The sequence below is a fragment of the Dasypus novemcinctus genome, chromosome 23 (genome assembly GCF_030445035.2).
Source record: "Dasypus novemcinctus isolate mDasNov1 chromosome 23, mDasNov1.1.hap2, whole genome shotgun sequence".
NCBI lineage: Eukaryota > Metazoa > Chordata > Mammalia > Cingulata > Dasypodidae > Dasypus > Dasypus novemcinctus.
This window is the reverse complement of record NC_080695.1, coordinates 49,754,046-49,770,299: the sequence shown is the minus strand read 5'-3', so window position 1 is coordinate 49,770,299 and position 16,254 is coordinate 49,754,046. Positions and strand designations below refer to the sequence as shown.

The 16,254-nt window shown below is 38.1% G+C and overlaps 1 protein-coding gene across 1 annotated transcript in view; it reads left to right on the top strand.

Moving 5' to 3' along the window:
* The first annotated feature begins 4,824 nt into the window (after nt 1-4,824).
* The window catches only part of LOC131275604 (ral guanine nucleotide dissociation stimulator-like), a 94,849-nt gene continuing 83,419 nt past the window's right edge, over nt 4,825-16,254 (top strand). The window contains exon 1 of the mRNA XM_058286338.2: nt 4,825-5,251. The gene's annotated coding sequence lies outside the window, so the exon portion shown is untranslated. The remainder of the gene's footprint in view (nt 5,252-16,254) is intronic.

Here is a 16,254-nt window from a genome sequence, read left to right as displayed (position 1 = left end):
TGGTAACTATCTCTGCAGCACCACCCAGGAGAACTCCAACCCCCAAAAATGCCCCCACATCACATCTCTACCTCCCACTCCTTACCCCCAGCAGCCACCATGGCCACTTTCTCCACACCAATGAGTGGGCCTTTCTTTCGAGTTTGTGCTCCTGAGTGTTAGACTCAGGTGTGACTTTTCTACACGTGCCTCTTCTGTCCCTTTTTTTGAACCTATAGTTTGCACTGGATTTGATATGTGTACATCCAAGAGACTTGAATCTTTGGTCTGTCCTTTTGCCAGCTGGGCCCTGGGCCTCAATGGAGTTGCCAAACCTTCTCTCCAGTTTGTTGTACTCACCCAGGACAACTAACAAGGAGGTGAGAATGGACAACCAACATAGCAAGGAACAGAGAAAGGCTACAAATGCAAGGAAGAGAGTCCTATCCATCAGGTATATGAGAATGAGACCCCCTCTCAATTAGAGGTAGAGTGGGAATCACCATCCCAGAATCCTCAGGATTGGGGAATAAAATATGGCCTAGAGTGGACTTATTGGTATTCTACTATAGACTTATTGGGATTCTAGCAATGGAAAAAAATGTATCATTGATGTGGATACTGGGGCCCCTGGAGGTGGTGAAGGCAGGGAGAGGGAATAAAACATGTAATATGGGGAATTTTCAGGAGCTGGAATTTTCCTGAATGACACTGCAATGACAGATACAGGCCTTTATGTATCTTCCCATAACCTACAGAATTGAGTGGGAGAGAGGGTAATCTATGATGTAATCTATAATTCATGATAAGTGACAATGCTCCAAATGTGTTCATCAGTTGCAATGAACGTACCACACTAATGAAAGAAGTTGTTAATGCGGGGAAGGGTGGGATGTGTGTGCAGTGGGGCATATGGGGATCATTATTTTTGTGTGTAACATTTTATTATTTAAATATTAATACATATATTTTAATTTATTGAAATATATCACTCATACATAAATACACATAAACAATTAAGTGTATATTAATAGTTGTGAAATTAGAAAACAAACAGCTCTACCATCATACAGGACTCTCATAACACAGCCTACCACCCATAGCTTGCACTGTTGTAAAACAATTTAAACTAATGATTAAAGAGCATTTTCAAAATATTACTACTAACCAAAGTATTTTCCTCCAATCCATCCTATCATTTATATCATTTATATATGAACATACATAAGCTAGAAGTGTATAGTAAAAATTGTGAACTTACAAAGCAAACATGCATAACATCATTCAGGGGTCCCATACATCAACCCTCCACAAACATCTTACATTGTTGTGAGGCATTTGTTACAAATTATGAAAGAATATTGTCAAAATCTTACTACTACTCATAGTCCTTCTCTTTCATTTGGTGTACTTTCCCCCAATACACCCTATTATTATTTTAAAAATAATTTTTATGACAGAAGTTGTAAATTAATAAAACAATCAGGAACACGTGTGGAATTCCCAAACAACATCCCTCTATCAACACACCACATTGTGGTGGAACATTAGTTACAGATAAGATAATATCACCTGACTGTTACCACATTCAGAGTGTACATTTGGCACATATTTTCCATACTGCCCCATTATCAACACAGTACATCTTTGGCACAGATGCAAGAATATTAGATTGTTACTGCTAACCACAGTCCATAGGTCACTCCAGTGGTGTTTTTCCCATGCTTCTGCACATTCCCACGGCCCTGCATTAGTGATGTACTTTTGCTCTAGCTCACAAAGGACAGTCTTGCATTTGTACCATCAACCATAATTCTCATCCACCTCTTGGTTTACTGTGCTATTCAGTTCCTAGATTATTCTCTAGCATTGTCAATTAATATTTACATCCCTAGACTGCCATTTTAAGCCACATCCCCATTTATAAACCAGTTGTTACTCACTCTTTGTTACCATCCAGTCTAAACATTTCCACACTTTTACAGTACAGCTAAGTAAAACTTCTACATACATTAAAAATCAGTAGTCCATCACTATCCTCCTCTTATCTCCTTTAAGAATCCACCACCTACCACCAGGTCATTAAAATATTTTCCTACAATTTCTTCTAGAATCTTCATGGTTCCTGCCTTCATTTTAGGTTTTGGAAACGTTTTGATAAATGAGTGATAGTATTTTTGGTTCTTCAAGTTGCATTTGGCAGGTCTCCAGAACAATATTAAACCCTTCAAATAAGGAACATATTATTGCTTTTAAAGAAAAGTATGCTCTAGAGTTATAATTCACATCATATATCAAAGGTTTACATATGAGTCTAGAGCAGTATAGATGTCGAGAGAGGTTTAATTATTTGCATATGGAAAGGCCAGGACTCAGTAATAATTTTGGGAAGGAAAAAAGAATTTATTTATGACCAGCCAGGCTCGGGGAGCTTCTCATCCAAAACCCAAGCCTGGAATAAGATTTTCGAGTTCATTTTATACAAAGGTAGAGTTCAGTGGTCCTTTGTTTTAGTGCTCAATAAGTTTGAATTAACATATACCCCCCACATTCTAGGTATGTGTTTAGCATGAACTTCATACATTCCATGTAAGCTTTTAATACATTTGGTTTGCATTCTTCTTGAATATTTAAAGTTTATAGAATTTTCATTGCTTGTTTTTAGGGGACTGTAATTGTTGCCATGGTTACCAAGGGCAGGGCCGCAGCTCTTACTGTCTGACACACACGGCGCAGGTTATCTACAAAGAGACGAACACCCCCCATGCATAGCCTATATCAATACATGTTCATTCATTATATTTTAAAATTTAAAACAAAGTTCAGATATTATTACACTATAAACATTATAGTATTTACAGAACCCTAAAGGTAACATATTAATCAAAATTTATATTCCCAACAAATCAAAAACAATTTTTTAAAATTAATTTTATGTTTAAAGAAGCTTCAGATTACATAAATGTTACAGAAAAAATACAAGGGATTCCCATATGTCCCGCTCCCTCCCCTTCCCACACTTACCCACATCAACAACATCCCTCATTAGTGTGGTGCATTTGTTACAGTTGATGAACATATATTGAAGCATTGCTGTTAACCATGGATTACACTTTATATTATAGTTTACACTCTGTCCTGCACAATTTTGTAGGTTATGACAAAATATACAATGGCCTATATCCGCCATTGCAATGTCATGCAGGACAACTCCACTGTCCTGAAAATGCCCCCATATTACATCTATTCTTCCCTCTCCCATCCATCAGAATCAGGTGGCCACTGCCCAAACTTTTTTAGTTTTCTTTCAGTCCTTATCCATCTGGTGACATAATTATGAGTTTTCTTTCAGTCCTCATTCACCTGGTGACATAATTTTACAGGACTGTAGCCATGTTGTAGATGCAGTTTTATATTAGACTTTTTAGATTTTTTTCATGTTATAACAAATGCCTATGTGTCTTCATATTACTTTAAAAATAAAATATTATTTTAAATGGCTATATCTCTTTAGATATTTAGCTTTTTACATTATAAGTAGAATTTCAATGGATATTTTTAACATTTATTTTTCACTCTCTTGGTCCTTACCACTTAAAATTATTTTCAAAATATAAATGCTTAATAAGTAACCAAATCCCATCTCTTACTAAATAACTGGAACAGTCAGTCCGAGGTCAAACATGCTCATCTCCTGACCTACCCACTTCCACACCAGCTATTTTCAATAACTTCAAATAAAAAAGAAACCAAAGTATTCTACTTGATAAAAATAATATATTGCATAAATATGCCCAAATTCCTCTAGTAACCAAGAATTCAATTTTTAAAAAATGAAGTAATGTTTTTTTTCTGAGATTGCAAACATGTTTTCTATAAAAATTATATATTGATGGGCAATACTCTGTTAAGCAAGGTAAGGAAAAGGTAGTGAAAACATAAGAAACCTCAGCAAAGAAAAGGAAACTATAAAACTGAAGTAAATTTTAGTACAGAAAGAATTCATTATCTGTAATAAAAATTCACGGAATGGTTTTAAGAGAATAATGGAGATGGGGAAGAGTCAGTGAACTTAAAAATAAATCAACAGACCTCTTATATTATTTATTGTAACATTTGTGTGATCTATGTATCTTTTAAAGAAAGACAATAATAAAATATTTTTTAAAAATCTAAAATCAATAGAAATTCTCAAATCTGAGAGAAAAAAATATATTTGAGAAAATGAACAGCACCTCAGGGACCTGTGAGACAATTTCTAATGATGTAAGATTTGTGAAGTTTCCTAGAAGAGGGGAGAGAAAATGGGACAGAAACATAGCGTAATAGCCTGAAAATGACTCGATTTCGGGACAGATATAAATTTAGAGATTAAAGTTTAGCAAAACCCAAACTGGATGAATTTGGAAACAACAAAGCCTACCAGAGCATGAGCGTCAAACTGGTGCCAACCTAAGATAAAGACAAAATCTTGAGGGTAGCCAGGAAAAACCCAGACGTATTATAAACTGGGGAAAATTGATTTGTTAGAAACCATGGAGACCAGAGGACAGTTTCACTGCATCATTAAAGTTTACAACAAGAAAAAAAAAAAAAACAAATTGACCAACCATCAAAAAGTCTCCCACGCAGACTTTTATATTCAGCAAAGCATAAAGTAAGTAAGTGTAATTAAAAACAAAGATTTAGAGGGAAAAAACAAAAAGGAACTGGTGGTCTCGGCAGAGATGAGCGCCCCCGAGGCCGACGCAGGAGGTGCTCGTGCCCAGGCTCCCCTCCTGGGCCCTCGCCCCCTCCCCCGCCCCAGGCCACTGGGAAACCGAAGGGGAGGGGAGGGACCCAGCAGAGGACAGCAGCCTCGCGACAGATGGGATGACAAAGGCCGGGGCTGCTCAGAAAGCGCCTGAGGCTGAGGAGCAGTTGTTGAACTGCTGACAGCCGCACCCCGACCGCGCATCCCGCGGGCGGAAGGAGCGGGGCGGGCAGGAGCCCCCGGAGCCGCCCCCAGGGCACGCGGCGCCGCGAGCCTGAGAGAGCGCCCCGGCGTCTAACGACGCGGCAACCGCCTCTGGGCCCCGCGTGGGGTGGGGGAGGCGGGCTCGTTGCGCAAAGACCCTCGGCTGGGGCTGTTGCCCAGAGCCCGCTGGGGGCAGAGCTGGCAGGGGAGGAGGAGCCTTAAGCGCCGCTGCGTGGGACGCGAGCTCCGGAGCTGGGCGGGCCCCAGGGTGCGGTCTCGCAGCGCAGCCACCCGGGCGCTTGCTGCACTAACCAGGTGAGTGCTGCAGTCGGCCAGGCACTTGTCACGTGGACAGGATCAGCGCCCCAGTAAGCTGAATTTAGCACCCCTTCTCTTTTTTTTTATTTTTTATTGACTTTGTAATAATATTACATTAAAAAATATGTATATATATATGAGGTCCCATTCAACCCCCCCCCCTCCCCCCCCCCCCCCCCCCCCGCAGCAACACTCATTCCCATCATCATGACACATCCATTGCATTTGGTAAGTACATCTTTGGGCACCTCTGCACCTCATGGTCCTTGCGCCCACTCGGGCCCCCCCAAGCAGTCTGGGATTATTTAAAAGCAAACAAACAAAAAACCAAAACCCTTCGAAGGTTAATGATACCGGAGAAATTGCAATCTCCAAGAATGCAGGAATTGCATGAGAAATGGTAAATATAATTGAATATTAATTCTTAAATTCATTCTCATGCATATGGCTACTTAAAGCATCTTCATAATATTGTCTTGTGTGGTTTATTACATACCCAGATGTAGCTCATAGAACAAATATAACTAAATAGCAGGGGATTAAATATACCTATATAATTAAAAGGTTTCTATATTTTAGTAGAAATGGTCTAAGGTCAACTCTTATTAGGTGGCAAAAGGTTGAAGTTGTGTAATTCCATCCCGCCATCAGCCACTAGAAAATAATGCAAAGAAGTATGGATAGAAAAACAACAGACATTAAAATGAAAGTCTGAAAATATTTAAATCATCCAAAAGAAGGGTGGAATTTAAAAAACAGAAAGAACAGGCACAAAACTATTTACAAAATGCAATAGTTGAATACAACTTCATCAATACATGTATTAAATGTTGATGGACTGAAAAAAAAAATGATGACTCTCCGCCCATAAAGCAGGGGAGCTGGGGTAGGCTTGGGCCCAAGGCAGACTGCAGGGTGAACTTACACCATTTTTGTAGGGGACATCCTTGACCTAAGACCTCTGGCTGCGGTGTTGGTCCCCATCCTACTCAGAAGCGTCATTTTCAGCCTGCACGGAGTGCGCAGTTTGAGCTGAAGGCCCTGGGGAGGGAGGAGGCTCCGTGTGAACACAGAACCTCCAGGTGTCAGGGAGGCGGCTGCTTTGTCCAGCATCAGGAGCACAGGCAGAGGGCCTCTTCCCTGACACACTGGTCTGTCAGCTCTTCCATGAAGAAGCTCTCCAGCTTGATCTCATGCCTGATTTTTCTGAAGTAACTGCTCTTTGGTGGCAGTTGAAGGGAGGGCTCCTGTCCCAAGAGGGCATCTCCAAATTCTAGCTCCAGGGTGAGAGGGAAGCAGAGGACTGAGAGTCTGAATTCACTCTGTGGAATCCCTAGAGTTAAAACGGTATCCTGTGCTGTTTCCTATCTGTGGGGATTCATAGAGCTACACTATATGCCACATGGGCTCTGCTTAGAGCATCACTAATGAATTATAATGCAGCTGCTCTATGAGATTTCATGATCATAGCACTTAGCTATACACTTAATTTTTTTTTAAATTACATCTTATTTGAGAGGACTTTGTTGGATATCTGCCTTTTCTCTTTTTTCCCTCCAGGTCTACTTGCTCTACTTCTCTGTTTTGAATGGGCTGATCTAAAGTAATTTAATATTTGCTCTAACTTGTAGGTGGATTTGGCCAGTGGGGAGCCAAGCAGGGGATTGGTGGGGAAAAGGAGGGTGAGATCTGGATAGTTTTTTTCCCCAGATTTTCTTTCTGTTGGCTTGTCTCAGGCTGCTGCCACCTTTGCAGTCCTTTCTCCAGAACCTGCCCCCAGGAGGTGCTTTCCCTACCCCCTCTTTACATCTTTGGAATTAGCCACTTTATTAAATCCTCCATGAATAATCATAATTAAAGTATGTACCATCTATTTCCTCCCAGAACCACAAATGATACAAAGTCAAATTGGAAAATGACTCTGCTCTCGGTTTTTTACCCTTAGTACCCTCTATCCACGTTTTACTTATGCGGAGCACATACAAGTTGATCAGCCAAGCACTTGGCTATGTTATCACATCCCAAACTTCTATCAATCAAAAATATCATGTGAATTTTTGTTTTCAGTTACCTTTTGCCTTGTTATTGATATTTCTGTTTGCTTATATATATCTACCCTATGTTTATATGGATAGACTTTTAAAATAATATACCTATAAAGAAAAAAATTCAAGAACTTCTTCAAGAACTTTTGCTCCCAATTCCTTGCACAGTGTTTGGAATGTATTGGAGAAACTGTAAATATTGAGTGAGTGAATAAATGAAGAAGTAAATAACTCCAATTTGTTGTAAGTAGTTTGTGGACTTTGATTTTTACAATGTGTTTATCTCCAACTTTCTCATCCACTGTGACTGTTAGTAAAAGAAGCAAGAAATGTTAAATAAAACAATCTGAAAGTACTCATATTGCCTTGTCTGTGGAAATCCCCTAAGGAAATTAATCCTGTGTGGAAAAGTCAGGGGAACATTAAACTCTTAGATTGGAGATCACTGAGTTATAAATTACTTGGTAGAGAGAGACTGGGAAAAATTGAGTGGAAAGTAATTGAATTGCCTTGTTTGAGCCTAATGGCCCTGTTAGACCAAACTTCTAGGAAGAAATTCCAAGAACAAAGGCTTTGGTATATGTCCTAGGAGAGAGAGGGGTGATATGATTATTATATTTAGTGATTTATTAAATTTTGCATCACACTTGTATTTGTAGATTACACACTCTTTGGTCATTGTGCATTATTTTCAGAATCTTTGGATTTTAATTTGCTAAATCTGACTTCAGATTTTTCAAAGAAATCTATATTGAAATTATAGATAGCCTGCATTTTCCCCTTATTGGTGCTTTCTCCTTTAAGTTTTATTATCAGTATTACAATATGCTAATGAAATATATTTTTTTGGCCCTGGGTTAATTTATACAATCTAGGTATTATATATTCCTTAACACTTGGGGCGGCATATCATGTAGATGTATCTTCTCCAGTACCTTGGATGTGATAGTTGGGGAAAGAATTATTAGATTCACCTTCATGGTGAATCCCCATTCCTGGATTCTAATTTTTCTTGGGTTCACACTTTATTTCATCATTGGCAAAATAAAGCATGGAGTAGTCATCTTTGAATGATTCCTTTCTTTAATCCTCAGCATCTAATCCGTCAGCCAGTCATGTTGACTCTACCACCAAAACACATCACATTCTCTCCACTTCCAAATGCTCTGTAGAAGCCACAAATTATATCTTACTTGGACATTGGAAACATTTCTTAACTAGCTTCACTCTTCCATTTTTGTCTCCCTATAATTTATTCCTTGATATAAATAAATAAGATTGTGCTGTTCTCCTGCTTAAAGTATGATGTTATTGCTTTCAGGTATGTGCTGCCTGTCCTGGGGGCAATTTATATGCTACACAAGTGATGAAGGCTAGGCCAGGTGACTTGCTCTTCTAAAAGAATTATAAGTCACTAAGTGTGAGTCAAAAGGATGTGTGCACCCTGGGCAAACACTTTAAGAACAAGCTCCTGTTACAATGCTCAAGGTCCTGTTTGGTAGATGCTAAACCACATGGGGACCTTGAACTTTAAGAGAGCATAGGAAAGGTAGCTTTAATTTTCTAGTTCCTAACCTGAAGGTAAGAAAATTGCAAGGCATTTGAAAACACATATGTAAGCCATTCTCAATTATCTTTCATAGTAAATTGTAAAAAAAAGAAAAGCATTATACATTACAGGTAGAATAATCTGGATATATGGGGTGAACTAAAATGGTGGAAAGGCGTTTTTCACTAATTAGATTCTAACAATTGCCAGGATAATTTATTCCTCTTTTTCTCAAACTCATCAGTTATCTCCCAGTTTCAGAAAAATGGGTAAGTCCCACTTAAAAGCCCTTAACAATTTTTGCTTTTGTCTAAATGGCATTACTGATGTATTTCCCTTTAGACTTACTTAAATTTTCTTTAAGGATCAAATAAATACTTGAGACTGAAAATTCATTAAGAAGGGTTTGCTGCAGCAGAATGACTGCTGATCATAGGCAGAATGAAGAAACAAGGCATTTTCTGGATGGTTTATGTGTTCTGAACAGTACAGGTTTACACTTTAAGCAGGAGGTGTTTGAGAAGGAACTATGATTCTGTCAGTAATTCAGAATAAATTATATTTTTGCTTTATTTGGAGTTCTGCAGCACAAAAATATTGTATTTGATATTACTTCCATTTTTTATTAAGATGACTTACAAAAGAATATAATTTATGTATATTTATAAATATATACATATATACATAAATCTATACTGACATTCTTCCTTGAGGAGCAGGAAAAGAAGACATTATAGTCAGCTTTAACATCATCTATGGTTAGACAGGGAAAATAAAACCTCTAAATTAAGAACTAACTAACATCTCTCACTTTAATGGCATCCTGTTTTTAGAAAAAATATTTATGTAAGTACAAAAAATGTTTCCTTTGTAAAAACCACACCTGCAATTGCCACTATAATACATGTATTTTTGTAGTGATTTTTAATCTGTGGCACAGATGGACAGAATAATTCAGTATAGTTAGCTAAAACCTCACTTATCCCAAGAAATTACAATTTAAGAGATAAAAGATGAATATAAATTATGTTTTATTGTTTCTGACATGTGTTATTCCAGTGATTACTTCTATATCACAGCATAGGTGGAGTCTGCAAAACACTGAAAAAGTGCATCTTGGAAACACTATATGAAAATATTAGGCTCTAATTTTCCTTCAATTTCTACATCATATAAATCATGCATGGTGTGATCTGTTCTGAGTTTTGAGTGTCAACTTCATGTACTAGTTTGACATGTTTTTTTATGGTAGTTTCCATCTAACACTGTGCTATTCAATTATTCATGGTTTTGGCACTTAGACTTAGAAAAAAGTGGTTTTCCAGAGATGCTCTGCCGAAGTGGAAAATCAGATGAGGAGGTTTTCCGGAGTTGCTGAACCACCACTTTGATGTACATCTACCAGAAAACAACTCTTTGCCATATGAAAGAAAGTATGTAGTAATACTGGAAGGTTATGGTCCATAGTGTGAGCTAGACCTATCAATACATAATTTCTTAGTAATTTAAATTATTTACTGGAATGTAATATTCTTTAAGTTTTATTAGAGACTTGAAACAGGCTGTGATTTATATAATCTTAATGGCATTTTATTTTATTTATTCATGTTTTTTCTATTTTTTTTAATGTTACATTAAAAAAATATGAGGTCCCCATATACCCCTAACCCCCCTCACCCCACTCCTCCACCCATAACAACAACCTCCTCCATCATCATGAGACATTCATTGCATTTGGTGAATACATCTCTGAGGATCGCTGCACCTCATGGTCAATGGTCCACACCATAGCCCACACTCTGCCACAGTCCACCCAGTGGGTCATGGGAGGACATACAATGTCTGGTAACTATCCCTGCAGCACCACCCAGGACAACTCCAACCTCCGAAAATGCCCCACATCACATCTATTCCTCCCAATCCCTACCCCCAGCAGCCACCATGGCCACTTTCTCCACACCAATGCCACATTTTCTTGGATTAGTAATCATTATAGTTCATGAATAGAATATTAGTAAGTCTCCTCTAATCCATTCTCTATTCCTCTATCCTGTGGACCCTAGAATGGCCATGTCCACTCCACATCTATATCAAGAGGGGCCTTAGATTCCACATGAATGCTGGATGCAATTCTCCTGGTTTCAGTTGTAGGCACTCTTGGCTCCCTGGTGTGGTGGTTGACCTTCTTCACCTCCATGTTAGCTGAGTGGGGTAAGTTCAATCAAAAAGAGGGTAGGAGCTGCAAGTCTGTTGAGGCCCAGGGCCTGGCTATCACATGTTCAGTCCAGAGATTGAGGTCCCCTGGTATACACTAAAACCAGCACCAACTACAGATCTGTTAAAAGTAACAGGAGAGGCTTGTGGACAAAGATTACATCTGAGTCCAGTTCTATCACACAGAAACACAAACTCCAAAGTAGGGCCAACTGACATGGCACTGAACTCCATTTGCCATGACCATAGAACCTGTGGGTCTCTGCAGCCCTCAGGGGAACCAATACCTGGGGTTGCATCTACTTTTAACTGTCTCTGGGACTCTGCTCAGGTGAGTGTAAGGGCAACCCCTCTGATAACCTCCTGGCTCTTTTTGGAGACTCATAGACATATAAACTCATTTGTCCTTTCCATTTCCAACTTTTATTCAGGTCAAAATGCAACTTTAACTCCTGGTATTGTATGTAGACTGAGATATTCTGCTGGTCCGAGTTTACCCTTTTATTCAAGGTCATTTTCTAGTTACATCATCAGCTGGTGCTTGGTAGTAATCCCTCATCACCAGGGAGGCTCATCCCCGGGAGTCATGTCCTACGCTGAGGGGAAGGCAATGAGTTTACATGCTGAGCTTGGCTTCGAGACTGGCCACATTTGAGCAACACGGAGGCTATCAGGAGGGAACTCTTAGGCACCCTGCAGCTCTAGGCCTTGTTCTTATTTCAGGCATATAGGCTCACAAGCATAGTCATTAGTATCAAGGGTTCATTGTTGGACCTTCCTTCTTTTTTGGTCTTTGCCGTTGCACTTGGGGGATTGTTGCTATTCCTTTAGGGACTGGGATAGAGCTCTCCTGGCTAGGAACTCAGCACTCACTCAGTTGTTAAATCCAAACATTTTTATGTACCCTGGACATATGCCCTGGAGAACTCCCTGCCGACCATATGTCCCCTGTCAATAACATCCCACACCAGTATTCCTCCCCTACCATTGTTGAACCTCTCTGTGATCCAAAACTTCTTAAAAATTGAGGCCCAATATATTGCCAGATTCCATTAATAGTAAAATGTAATATAGTGATGAGTTTAAAGGTTAGATATAGAAAACATATTCATTTAGAAAAATTAAGGTAAAAATAAATTGGGGTATCAAAAAATTTACAAATGTAAAAGCTTTGTTTTTGATGTTTTGCCTTCCATCACTGCAGTAAGTGTTGGCCTGTATGCAAATTTGCAAGGCAACTTTTTTCATCTTTTCCTCAGTGTCTACGTCCTTTCTTTTCCTTTTTTTCCCCTAATTATTAAGCTTATCTTCACCGAAGGTTTAGATCACAATAATTTATATATACAATATACAGGACTCCCACATAGCCAACATAAAACCCTTTTCCCTTCCACAGCAATAATCTTTTTACATGTTCATATTATATTTACTGAAACAGAGGTATAGATATTTAGACAATAGCTTTCAATCAAGGTAACATTTGGGTTTACATTGTGGTTTATATTTTAGACTATGCAATTTTCTAAAGTTTTAGTTATCTTATGTTCTACATTATGATTTACATTTTAGCCTATCAGCCTGTATACATTTTTGGAGTAATTTAACATGTCTTATTACATCCTTATGGAACACTTCTATTGCCCACACAGTTATATTGATTTCATGTATTCAATACCTGTTTCCCCCTCCCTTCAAGGCCCACAGTGATAGTTAATCTTCATTGCTTGAAGGGCCATGTTCAGAGATACTTGCAACAGTGTTAAAGGCTTGACATGCTCAACTGCCCTAATGCACTGGGAGCCACCATTTCTCTCGAGAGATACAATTCCCTCTATTTGAGAACATCATTCCTCCCCAGGATGTGGGTATACCTTTACTCTCATTATATGATTCTCTGTCCAATGATATAATCCACTATGGCAAAATGAGCACTCACACACACCCAAGAAGCCTGTCCTGTGTCAGATTATCCCCTTTAAGCATCTTAAACAGGTAACCTTCCTTATTATATTTTTGAAAAACTTTTCTCAGCATTATACTCTCAACCAAAAACCTGACCATCTTCTATGACCATATGTTCCCCCACCCTCCCCCCAATTTCTTGGGCAATATTACCCATCCACCTATCCCTAGCCCCCCTCAAGCCCACAAAGCCCCACCCAAAAGTAACCCTATTCCCCCATTGTATCCCTTCCTTGTACACATACTTACCTCCAGCTTATCAAAGATTTCACCCATGTAGGTGTCAGCGTGCATCGTTCCTATACCCCCCAATTTCCTTTAAGCCTATCATCCAGTCTCTAGCTCTCTGAGGCAGCTTGGTTTACTTATTTCATATCATTGAGGTCATGTAGTATTTGTCCTTCAGTGCCTGGGTTGCTTCACTCAACATAAGGTTCTCAAGATTCATTCATATTATCACATGTGTTTGTAGTGTATTTGTTCTTAAAGCTGAGTAGTATTCCATTGTATGTATATACCACATTTTATTTATCCATTCATCTGTTGTTGGGCATGTGGGTTGATTCCAACTTTTGGCAATAGTGAACAATGCTGCTGTGAACATTGGTGTGCATATATCGGTTTGTGTCCTTGTTTTCTGTTCTACTGGGTATATACCCAGTAATGGAATTGCTGGGTCATATGGCAAATCCATAGCTAGTTTTTTGAGAAACTGCCAAACTGTCCTCCAGAATGGCTGGCTCTTTCTGCATTCCCAGCAGCAGTGGTTCAGTTTTCCCATTTCTCCACATCCTCTCCAGCATTTGTAATCTTTTGTTTTTTTCATAGCCGACAATCTTATGGAAGTAAGATGGTATCTCATTGTAGTTTTGATTTCCATTTCCCTAATAGCTAGAGATTTGGAGCATTTTTTCATGTGATTTTTAGCCATTTATATTTCTTCTCTGGAGAAGTGTCTGTTTAAATCTTTTTCCCATTTTTTAAATGGGCTGTTTTTTTAATTTTGGAGATATATGAGTTCTATATATATGCAAGATATGTCTCCTATCAGATATATGGTTACCAAATATTTTCTTCCATTGTGTAGGCTCTCTTTTCACTTTCTTGACAAACTCCTTTGAGGTACAGAAGACTTTAATTTTGAGGAAGTCCCATTTATCTATTTCTTCTTTTGCTTCTTGTGCTTTTGGTGTGAAGTTCATGAAACCATTTCCTATTACAGGGTCCCTACACTGCTTTCAAAAGTCTTTATGGACTTGGCTCTTATATTTAGGTCTTTGATTCACCTTGAGTTTATTTTTGTATAAGGTATGAGTTGGTAATCCTCTTTCATTCTTTTACATATGGATATCCAGTTCTCCAGGCGCCATTTGTTGAATAGGCCATTCTCTCTCAGTTGGGAGGGTTTGGTGGCTTTATCGAATATTATATGACTATATATATGAGGATCTATATAAGGACTCTCAATTTGGTTCCATTGGTCAGTGTGTCTCTCCTTGTGCTAATATCATGCTGTTTTCACTACTGTAGCTTTGTAGCATGTTTTGAAGTGAGGTAGCATGATTCCTCGAATTTCTTTTTTTTTTTTTAATATGTCTTTGGCTATTCAGGACCTCTTTCCTTTCCAAGTAAATTTCATAGTTAGCTTTTCTAGTTCCTAAAAGAATGCTGTGTTGATTTTTATTGGGATTGCATTGAATGTGTAGATCAGTTTTGGTAGGATACACATCTTAATAATATTTAGTCTTCCTATCCATGAAAAGGGAATATTCTTCCATTTATTTAGGTCTTCTTTGATTTCCTTGAATAGCGTTGTGTAGTTCTCTATGTATAAGTTTTTTTTTTTTACATCTTTACTTAAATTTATTCCTAGGTATTTGATTTTTTAATTAATATTTTAAATGGAATTTGTTTCTTGATTTCCACCCGAGCTTGCTCATTATTGGTGTACAGAAATGCTACTGATTTTTGTGCATTGATATTATAACCTGTGACATTACTAAACTCATTTATGAGTTCTAGAAGCTTTGTTGTAGGCCTCTCAGGGTTTTCTATGTATAGGATCGTGTCATCTGCTAATAATGAAATTTTGGCTCCTTCCTTTCCAATTTGAATGCCTTTTATTTCTGGTTCTAACCTCAATGCTCGAGCAAGTACTTCTAAGACAATGTTAAATAGAAGAGGTGATAGTGGGCATCCTTGTCTTGTTCCTGATTTTAGAGGCAAAGATTTTAGGATTTCACCATTGTAAAAAATGTTGGCTGTGGGTTTTTCATATATACACTTTATCATGTTCAGAAATTTTTCTTGTATTCAATCTTTTGCAGTGTTTTTATCAAGAAAGTGTGCTGTATTTGTCAAATGCTTTTTCTGCATCTATAGATAAAATCATGTGATTTTTTCCTTCAATCTGTTTATATGGTGTATTGCATTGATTGATTTTCTTATGTTGAACCATTGTTGCATACCTGGAATGAATCCCACTTAGTCATAGTGTGTAATTCGTTTAATGTGTTGTTGAATATGGTTATCAAGTATTTTGTTGAGTATTTTTGTGTCTAGGTTCATTAGAGAAATTGGACAGGAATTTTACATTCTTGTGGTGTCTTTGTTGGGTTTAATACTTGGGTAATGTTGGCATCATAGAATGAGTTAGGAAATGTTCCTTCAGTTTCGATTTTTTGGAAGACTTTCTGCAAGACTGGCATTAGTTCTTTCTGGAATATTTTGTAGAATTCACCTGCGAAGCCGTCTGGCCCGGGGCTTTTCTTAGTTGGGAGGTTTTTAATGACTGATTCTATCTTTTTAATTGTGATTGGCTTGGTGAGATTTTCAATTTCTTCTTTCATCAATATAGTCTGCTTATGCGTTTCTAGGAGTTTGCCCAGTTCCTCTGAATTGTCATTTTTGTTGGAATACAATTTTTCAAAGTATCTTCTTATCATAGTCTTTATTTCTGTGGCTTCAGTGGTGATGTCTCCTTTCTCATGTCTTATTTTGTGTATTTGCATCTTCTCTCTTTTTTTCTTTCTTAGTCTTGCTAAGGGTTTGTCAATTTTATTGGTCTTCTCAAAGAACCAGCTCTTGGTTTTGTTTATATTTTCAAGTGCTTTCTTATTTTTATTTCATTTAGTTCTGCTCTTTGTTCTTTCTTTCTTTCTTCTTCCTGTGGGGTTACTTTGTTGTTTATTTACTAATTCCTACAAATGTGCAGTTAGTTCTTCAATTTT